Source organism: Pristiophorus japonicus, chromosome 18 (genome assembly GCF_044704955.1).
Source record: "Pristiophorus japonicus isolate sPriJap1 chromosome 18, sPriJap1.hap1, whole genome shotgun sequence".
Lineage (NCBI taxonomy): Eukaryota > Metazoa > Chordata > Chondrichthyes > Pristiophoridae > Pristiophorus > Pristiophorus japonicus.
This window is the reverse complement of record NC_091994.1, coordinates 36,535,675-36,545,584: the sequence shown is the minus strand read 5'-3', so window position 1 is coordinate 36,545,584 and position 9,910 is coordinate 36,535,675.

The following is a 9,910-nucleotide window of genomic DNA, read 5'->3' as shown; positions in this document are numbered from 1 at the left end:
GCACCATTCAGATTGAGCAATAGGCAATACAATTATCGAATTCAAGATAAACAAAAGGCAAAAAACCTGCAGATGCTGAGAATCTGAAACTAACAGAAAATACTGGAAACACTTTGCAGGTCAGGCAGCTTGGTGGAGAGAGCAGACCAGTTAACGTTTCGGATACAGAGCCTTCTCCAAAACTGGTTTCAAGAGATGTGACCAGAAGGACAGAGTACGTTTCATCATCATCATCATCATTACCATAGACAGTCCCTCGGAATCGAGGAAGACTTGCTTCCACTCTTAACATGAGTTCTTTGGTGGCTCACCAGTCCAATATGAGAACCACAGACTCTGTCACAGGTGGGACAGACAGTCGTTGAGGGAAGGGGTGGGTGGGACTGGTTTGCTGCACACTCTTTCCGCTGCCTGCGCTTGATTTCTGCATGCTCTCGGCAATGAGACTCGCGGTGCTCAGCGCCCTCCTGGATGCACTTCCTCCACTTAGGGCGGTCTTTGACCAGGGACTCCCAGGTGTCAGTGGGGATGTTGCATTTTATCAGGGAGGCTTTGAGGGTGTCCTCCGCTGCCCACCTTTGGCTCGTTTGCCATGAAGGAGTTCAGAGTAGAGCGCTTGCTTTGGGAGTCTCGTGTCTGGCATGCGAACTATGTGGCCTGCCCAACAAAACTGATCAAGTGTGGTCAGTGCTGGGATGTTGGCCCGGTCGAGGACACTAATGTTGGTACATCTGTTTACATTCAATGTTGTTGAGTACATTTACACTCAATTCCTCGCCCTTTGATGCTACTCTGTGATGCGTTCATCTACAATAAAGCATCCAACACTTAAACAAATCACAGTCCACGGGTTCAATTGATCCAAACTAATACTCGGTTATTTTAAGGGGGATTCAGTGCACTCGGCACCAAACAGTTTTCTGTCATTTTTTCAGAAATTAAATACAAACCGAGGTCTTTTATACTGTCCAGCACAGAGAGGTGGACAAATATATCAACGAATATGGAAATAAAATAATTATATCTATAAAATATCAGTGGACACAATAACATCGCAAACAATTTGCAGTAGAATTGAGAATTTATTAAATTATCTTAACTTTTAAGTTAGAACATAGACACAATCCAACCAGATAGCTTTTAAGTACAGAGATCTCATCATGTTGAACATTCTGAAGTCAAGTACATGTCAAGGAGCTGCCAGCATCAGATGTTTTTCAACAGGCACTAAAGCAACCACCTAGTCCCAGAAGGAAAGGGTACAGTGCAAGGCTGATCAATACAGTGAGAGGCTGACTAGTACCGTGAGAGGCTGACCAGTACCGTGAGAGGCTGACCAGTACCGTGAGAGGCTGACCAGCAGGGCGAGAGGCTGACCAGCAGGGCGAGAGGCTGACCAGTACTGTGAGAGGCCGACCAGTACCGTGAGAGGCTGACCAGTAGGGCGAGAGGCTGACCAGTAGGGCGAGAGGCTGAGCATAGAACTGTAGAATCTTACAGTGCAGAAGGAGGCCATTCGGTCCATCACGTCTGTGCCGGCTCTTTGAAAGTGCTGTCCAATTTAGTCCCACACCCCTGCGTTTTTCCCATAACTCTGTAAATTTGTCCTCTTCCAGTACATCTCCAATTGCCTTTCAAAAAGTTCAAATGGAATCTGATTCCATCACCCATAACTTACACAAAACAAGAAAAGCAATGTCCTAATAACAACCCCTGGGGACCCCACTGCATACTTATCTCTAGTCAGGAAAATATCCCTTCACCACTACCCTCTGTCCCTTAGCCAATTTCGTACCCAATTTACCACCATACCTTTAATACTTCTATTTTCTGAATAATTCTGATATGAGGTACCTTATCAAATGTCTTTTGAAAATCCATATATATAAGATCTACTGCACTACCTTCATCAATCTTCTCTGTTACTTCATCAAAGAACTCAATCGGGTTAGTCAGATTTATCTTTTACAAATCCATGCTGGTTGTCTTTCATTAACCCATGCTTCTCCAAGTCTTCGATAATGGTCTCTAGTAGTTTTCTTACCACAGGCGTGAAACTGATTGGTCTGCAGTTACCAGATTTATCCCTCTCCCTTTTTTGAATAGGGGTGTAACATTTGCAATCCTCCAGTATCTAATATGCAAGGAGGATTGGAAGATTGTCGTCAAAGCTTCCGCTATCTCCATCCAGCTTCCCTCAGCAACCTAGGTTGCATCCCATCTGGGCTGGGTGATTTGTTGACTTTGAGTGACGCCAACCTATTTAGCACCTCATTTCTATCTATTTTTATCCTATCCAATATCTCTACTCCGACATTAACTTCATCCTCTTCTTTTTTGAAGACAGGTGCAAAGTACTCGTTCAGTATTTCAGTCATGTCCTCTGCTTCCATAAGATGATTTCAGACACTCTGGAAAGACACAAGGTGTGGTCTCACCAAGGCCCTGTACAACTGCAGTAAGACCTCCCTGCTCCTATACTCAAATCCCCTCACTATGAAGGCCAGCATGCCATTTGCCTTCTTTACTGCCTGCTGTACCTGCATGCCAACTTTCAATTACTGATGTACCATGACACCCAGATCTCGTTGCACCTCCCCTTTTACTAATCTGTCACCATTCAGATAATAATCTGCCTTCCTGTTTTTGCAACCAAAGTGGATAACCTCACACTTATCCACATTATACTGCATCTGGCATGCATTTGCCCATTCACCTAACCTGTCTAAGTCCCGCTGCAGCCTCCTGGCATCCTCCTCACAGGTTGCACTGCCACCCAGCTTAGTGTCATCTGCAAACTTGGAGATATTACATTCAATTCCTTTGTCTAAATCATTAATGTATATTGTAAATAGCTGGGGTCCCAGCACTGAACCCTACAGCAGGCAGTAAAGAAGGCAAATGGCATGCTGGCCTTCATAGCAAGGGGATTTGAGTATAGGAGTAGGGAGGTCTTATTGCAGTTGTACAGGGCCTTGGTGAGACCACACCTTGAGTATTGTGTGCAGTTTTGGTCTCTTAATCTGAGGAAGGACATTCTTGCTATTGAAGGAGTGCAGCGAAGGTTCACCAGACTAATTCCCGGGATGGCAGGACTGACATATGAGGAGAGACTGGATCGACTAGGCTTATATTCACTGGAATTTAGAAGAATGAGAAGGGATCTCATAGAAACATATAAAATTCTGACAGGATTGGACAGGTTAGATGCAGGAAGAATGTTCCCGATGTTGGAGAAGTCCAGAACCAGGGGTCACAGTCTAAGAATAAGGGGTACGCCATTTAGGACCGAGATGAGGAGAAACTTCTTCACTCGGAGAATTGTGAACCTGTGGAATTTCCTACCATAGAAAGTTGTTGAGGCCAGTTCGTTAGATATACTCAAAAGGGAGTTAGATGTGGCCCTTACGGCTAAAGGAGAGAAAGCAGGAATGGGGTACTGAAGTTGCATGATCAGCCATGATCATACTGAATGGTGGTGCAGGCTCGAAGGGCCGAATGGCCTACTCCTGCACCTACTTTCTATGTTTCTAGGCGTACCCCAGTATCACATTAACACCATTTGTTTGGAAAGAGCCCGTCTTTGTCGAAAGATCCCACTTGGTCGGTCATCCCTTGCCCCAATCTGCTGCAATAAAGAGCTTAAGAGATCGGCTTCTCACAAGTTGATTCAAAGTCTGACATGAGAAAGGCGTCATCAGGACATTACCCACCCCTCCAGATGACAATATCCTACAAGAGCTAGCAACAGTTCACAAACTGTCTCGAACTACAGGTCCTTAATCTGGAACACAGCCGTAAACATATTTTTGCCCCTTACACTGCGCTCATTAGCACATCAAGAGACTTCACAGAAAATCTAAAGCCAGGCCGAGAGTGAGACCAAGGCCGAATAACAGAAGAATTGAGGAAAATTTGGGAACACGTGCTCACAATCATCATTTATAGTAAAATACCCGACGGCAAACGAAATAAAAAAATTGGCTGATGAAACGGGCTACTTGAATCAGGATCATGGATTACTGGCAGAAGGCGGTATCAACGATGCATCTCAATGTCAAAAACAGTACAGATAAATGGCAAATTTAGGAAACTTTGTATATATAAATCCTTTTTTTCACTTTTACTTCATTTAAGTTAAGCTAATTGTTGAATGTTAAAACAAGGGAGAACGTTCAAGTTACTGTTTGGAACGTGTCAATTCTTAGAATCCTCAATTGTTAATTTTCGGAACATTTCGTTATATTTTGGAACGCTATCTCCCTGGAAACCCACCGATCAACATTACCTTTACCGCAAGTCATTAACACATTAAGTGGCTTTCTCACTGACAGCAAAAGTGGACTCAAAATGCAGCGTTCCACAGGATTTCAGAACGAGGGATTTCCACAAAGGTCGAACCTCCCTCTCCCGGGACAATCGGTAGCCCAGTTCCCATCAAGCTCAGCAACAAGACGATACGTTCTGCAAGAACATCAAGGTCAGCTGTGTTTCATAAGAACATAAGGACATAAGAAATAGGAGTAGGCCATTTGGCCCCGAGCCTGTTCCACCATTCAATAAGATCATGGCTAATCTGATCTTGGCCTCAACTCCACTTCCCTGCCCCCTTGGCTTCCTTATCATTCAGAAATCTGTCAATCTCCACCTTAAATATATTCAATGACCCAGCCTCCACAGCTCTCTGGGGTAGAGAATTCCAAAGATTCATCACCCTCAGAGAGGAATTCCTCCTCATTTCTCTTTTAAATGGGCGATCCCTTATTCTGAAACTATGCCCCTAGTTCTAGATTCCCCCTCAAGGCAAACATCCTCTCTGCATCTACCCTGTCAAGCCCCCTCAGAACCTTATACATTTCAATAAGATCACCTCTCATTCTTCTAAACTCCAATGACTATAGGCCCAACCTGCTCAACCGTTCTTCATAAGACAACCCCTTCTCCTCAGGAATCAACCTTGTGAACATTCTCTGAACTGCCTCCAATGCAAGTATATCCCTCATTAAATAAGGAGACCAAAACCGTATGCAGTACTCCAGGTGTGGTCTCACCAATACCCTGTACAGTTGTAGCAGGACTTTTATACTCTATCCCTCTTGCAGTAAAGGCCAACATTACATTTGCCTTCCTAATTACTTGCTGTACTTGCATGCTAACTTTGTGTTTCACGTACAAGGATCCCCAGGTCTCCCTGTACCGCAGCATTTTGTAATCTCCCCATTTAAATAATAATTTGCTTTTTTATTTTACCTACCAAAGTGGATAACCTCACATTTTCCCACATTATACTCCATCTGCCAAATTTTTGCCCACTCAGTTAGCCTGTCTATATCTCTTTGCAGATTATTTGTGTCCTCCTCATTTGCATCCTTTCCATTTCATGATTACATCCTTAAATTTCACACTCGTCGCACCTTTTTATATAAATGCCCAATCCTTTTGGTCCCCTATATCGTACATTTCTAATTTTGTCTTATTTTGTTCTTTGTGATTTTTTTCTGTTTCAGTAACTTTCATTTTTTTTATTCAGCTGTGGGTGCTTTGGTTTTCCTTCTCTCCTGGCTCATCTCAAAGTATGAAATATTTATAAGACATGAGACCTGTAAGAAATGCAGTTACATAGCATCCTACTATCTCCTCACGACATCTCAATGAAGTAATTTAGAATTGTAGTCACTATTGTTATGCAGGCACATGCCACAACCTATAGCAAGATCCCACAAACAGCACATGAATGAATGTTTTGTTGGGGTATTGGTTGAGGGGGGAATGTTGACCAGGACACCATATCAGCTCCTTGCTGTTCTTCAAATAGTACCATGACATTTTCTGCATCCACTTAAGCAGGCAGACTGGGCCTCCATTTAACATTGCATCCAAAAGGTGGCATCTTCAACAATGCAGCACCCCATTCAGTACTACACTAAAACATCAGCCTAGGTTATGTGCTTAAATCCATAATGGGACTTGAATCCACATCCTTCAGGCAAGCTGAGCCATATTAACTGAGCCAAGCTGACATAATTTCAAAATTTGCATATGACACAAAACTTGGAAATATAGTAAACAGTGAGGAGGATAGTGATAGACTTCAAGAGGACATAGACAGGCTGGTGGAATGGGCGGACACGTGGCAGATGAAATTTAACGCAGAAAAGTGCAAAGTTATACATTTTGGGAGAAAGAATGAGGAGAGGAAATATAAACTAAAGGGTACAATCCTAAAGGGGGTGCATGAACAGAGAAACCTGAGGGTATATGTGCATAAATCGTTGAAGGTGGCAGGACAGATTGAGAAAGCAGTTAAAAAATCTTACGGGATTCTGGGCTTCATGAATAGGAATATAGAGTACAAAAGCATGGAAATTATGAATCTGTAAAAAAAATTCTGGACAGAGTAGATTGAGAGAAACTGTTCCCATTGGCGGAAGGGCCAGGAACCAGAGGATACAGATTTAAGGTGATTGGCAAAAGAACCAAAGGTGATAAGAAAAACCTTTTTTTACACAGCGAGTGGTTAGGATCTGGAATGCACAGCCTTAAATGATGGTGTAGGCAGACTCAATCACTGCTTTCAAAAGGGAGTTGGAGAAGTACCTGAAAGAAAAACATTTGCAGGGCTACGGGGAAATGGGATTAGCTGAGGAGCTCTTGCAGAGAGCCAGCATGGGCTCGACGGGCCTTCTTCCATGCTGTAACCATTCTATGATTCAAGATTCTAAGTGAATAGCTAACAGCAACTGATTTTACACCACAAGCAATGCAGTCAATGAAACAAGGGGATACATGTTGAGGGCTGTTAGTTTAGGAAACTATACCAGCTGGCCGTAAGTTGTGAGCCATGACATGAGTGTACCAACGCGCATTTTATTTATACATCATATCCTTCCTTTCTCCTATAAACTTATATGCTTTTACCTACATAGGATATACGGCACAGAAACATAATCCTTTATTCCCTTTTCCCTCATATGCTTGTCTAGCCTCCCCTTAAATGCGTCTATACTACTCACTTCAACCACTCCCTGTGGTAGCGAGTTCCACATTCTCACCACTCATTGGGTAAAGAAGTTTCTTCTGAATTCCCTGTTGGATTTCTTGGATTTCATGCTGACTATCTTATATTGATAGCCTCTAGTTACGCTCTTCCCCACAAGTGGAAACATTTTCTCTGTATCCACTCTATCAAAATCTTTCATAATTTTAAGGATGTGTTAGTTTGCAACATCTAAAGCTCTGATTTGGTCCCCTTGATCACAAGACCTGATTGATGATTGGTCCCCTTGGAGAATAAGCCACACCCAGCAATTTCTTTGGAATGTGTAATTTGATCATCATCATAGGCAGTCCCACAGAGTCGAGGATGACTTGCGTAATTAGAACTGCCCTGCCTACGTAATCAGTCACTTTGCAAAGTGTATTTCGAGCCATTCTGACTGCCAACTCCAGACAGAATAGAGCTCACTTGGAACAGACCGGGCTCACTCTCACGGGTCAAGACCTTCCCCCACCTCCCTAAATGAGTTCCTGCCCCACCCACCGCCCAAGTGCCTGACCTGCCCCCCCAGCCCAAATTTTGCATGCGCAGAAAGGGGCAGAGTTCACGGCATGCATGCACAGGTCACAAAAATATTCATGCATATAATCACTCCGTAATTTTAAAGACCTCTATTCGGTCACCCCTGAGCCGCCTTTTTTCAAGAGAAAAGAGACCCAGCCTGTTAATCCTTTCCTTGTATGTATATCCTCCCATTTCTGGTATCATCCTTGTAAATCTTCTCTGCACCCTCTCCAGTGCCTCTATATTCTTTTTATAATATGGCGACCAAAACTGTACACAGTACTCTTAAGTGTGGTCCAACCAAGGTTCGATACAGATTTAGCATAACTTCCCTACTTTTCAATTATATACCTCTAGAAATAAACCCTAGTGCTTGGTTTTCTTTTTTTACTGCCTTGCTAACCAGTGTCGCAACGTTTAGTGATTTGTGTATTTGTACTCCGAGATCCCTTTGTTCCTCTACCCCACCTAGACTCGCACCCACCAAGTAATAAGTTACCTCCTTAATCTTCCTACCAAAATGTAATACTTCACATTTAACTGTGTTAAACTTCATTTCCCAATTATATGCCCATTCTGCAAGTTTATTAATGTCCTCCTGTAATTTTTTGCAGTCCTCCTCAGTATTGACTATCCGCCCCCCCCCCTCCACTCGCCAATTTGGTGTCATCTGCAAATTTAGAAATTGTGTTTTTGATTCCAAAGTCTAAATTGTTAATATAAATTGTGAACAACCGTGGTCCCAGCACTGATGCTTGTGGAACACCAATACCCACCATCTGCCACTGTGAATAGCTACCCTTTACCCCTACTCTCTGCTTTCTGTTTTGAAGCCAGCTAGCTATCCATTCTGCTACTTGTTCCCTGACTCCGCAGTCTCTGACCTTGTTCATCAGTCTATTATGGGTTACCTTATCAAAGGCCTTTTGAAAATCTAGATAAATTACATTTACTGCATTACCATTGTCTACTCTTTGTTACCTCTTCAAAAAATTCAATGAGGTTGGTCAAGCAAGACTTTCCTTTTTGAAATCCGTGCTATTCATTATTATATTTTTTGTTTCTAGATGTTCTTCTATTTTCTCCTTTAGTAGATATTCCATGATTATTCTTACTACCAATGTTAAGCTGACTGGTCTATAATTCCCTGGACATATAGCTATTACGTTAACTATCCGCCAGACCTCTGGCACTACAACTTTTCTAATGGATTATTAAATATGTGTAGTAATGCCTGTGCTATCTCGTCCCTAGATTCTTTTAAAATGTGTGGATCCAATCCATTTGTGCCAGGGGTTTTATCCTCTTTGAGTTTGAATAGTTTATTTAATATATCCCCTCTTTTTATTTTAAATGCAGTTACTAATATCATCCAATGTCATGTCTACCTGTTCTATCTCCTTGGTAAATACTGAAGCAAAATAATTATTTAATATTTCTGCCATCTCTCTATCGTTATCTGTGGTATTAACCTGTCTATCCCTTAATGGCCCTATTCCCATCCCAATCTTCCTTTTTTATTAATGTGCCTATAAAATATTGGAATCTTGGCCTTTATTGCAAAGGGGATGGAATATAAAAGCAAGGAAGTCTTGCTACAGTCATACAGGGTATTGGTGAGGCCACACCTGGAATACTGCGTGCAGTTTTGGTTTCCATATTTACGAAAGGATATACTTGCTTTGGAGGCAGTTCAGAGAAGGTTCACTAGGTTGATTCCAGAGATGAGGGAGTTGACTTACAAGTAAAGGTTGAGTAGATTAGGCCTCTACTCATTGGAATTCAGAAGATTGAGAGGTGATCTTAATGAAATGTATAAGATTATGAGGGGGCTTGACAAGGTGAATGCAGAGAGAATGTTTCCACTGATGGGGGAGACTAGAACTAGGGGGCATAATCTTAGAATAAGGGGCCGCCCATTTAATACTGAGGTGGAGAAGAAATTTCTTTTCTCAGAGGGTTGTGGATCTGTGGAATTCGCTGCCTCAGAGAGCTATGGAAGCTGGGACATTGAATAAATTTAAGACCGAGATAGACAGTTTCTTAACCGATAAGAGAATAATGGGTTGTGGGGAACAGGCAGGAAAGTGAACCTGAGTCCATGATCGGATCAGCCAAGACCATATTAAATGGCGAAGCAGGCTCGAGGGGCCGTATGGCCTAATCCTGCTCCTATTTCTTATGTTCTTATGTTTTATGTTCCTTGCTAATTTAATTTCAAAGTTCCTCTTTGCCTTCCCAATTATTTTTTTGACTTCTAATCTCATCATATTCTTCCTCATCATCCACACCCCTACTGTCTATGTACTAATGTATGCCTCTTTCCTTACCCTCAATTTTTCGCTGTTG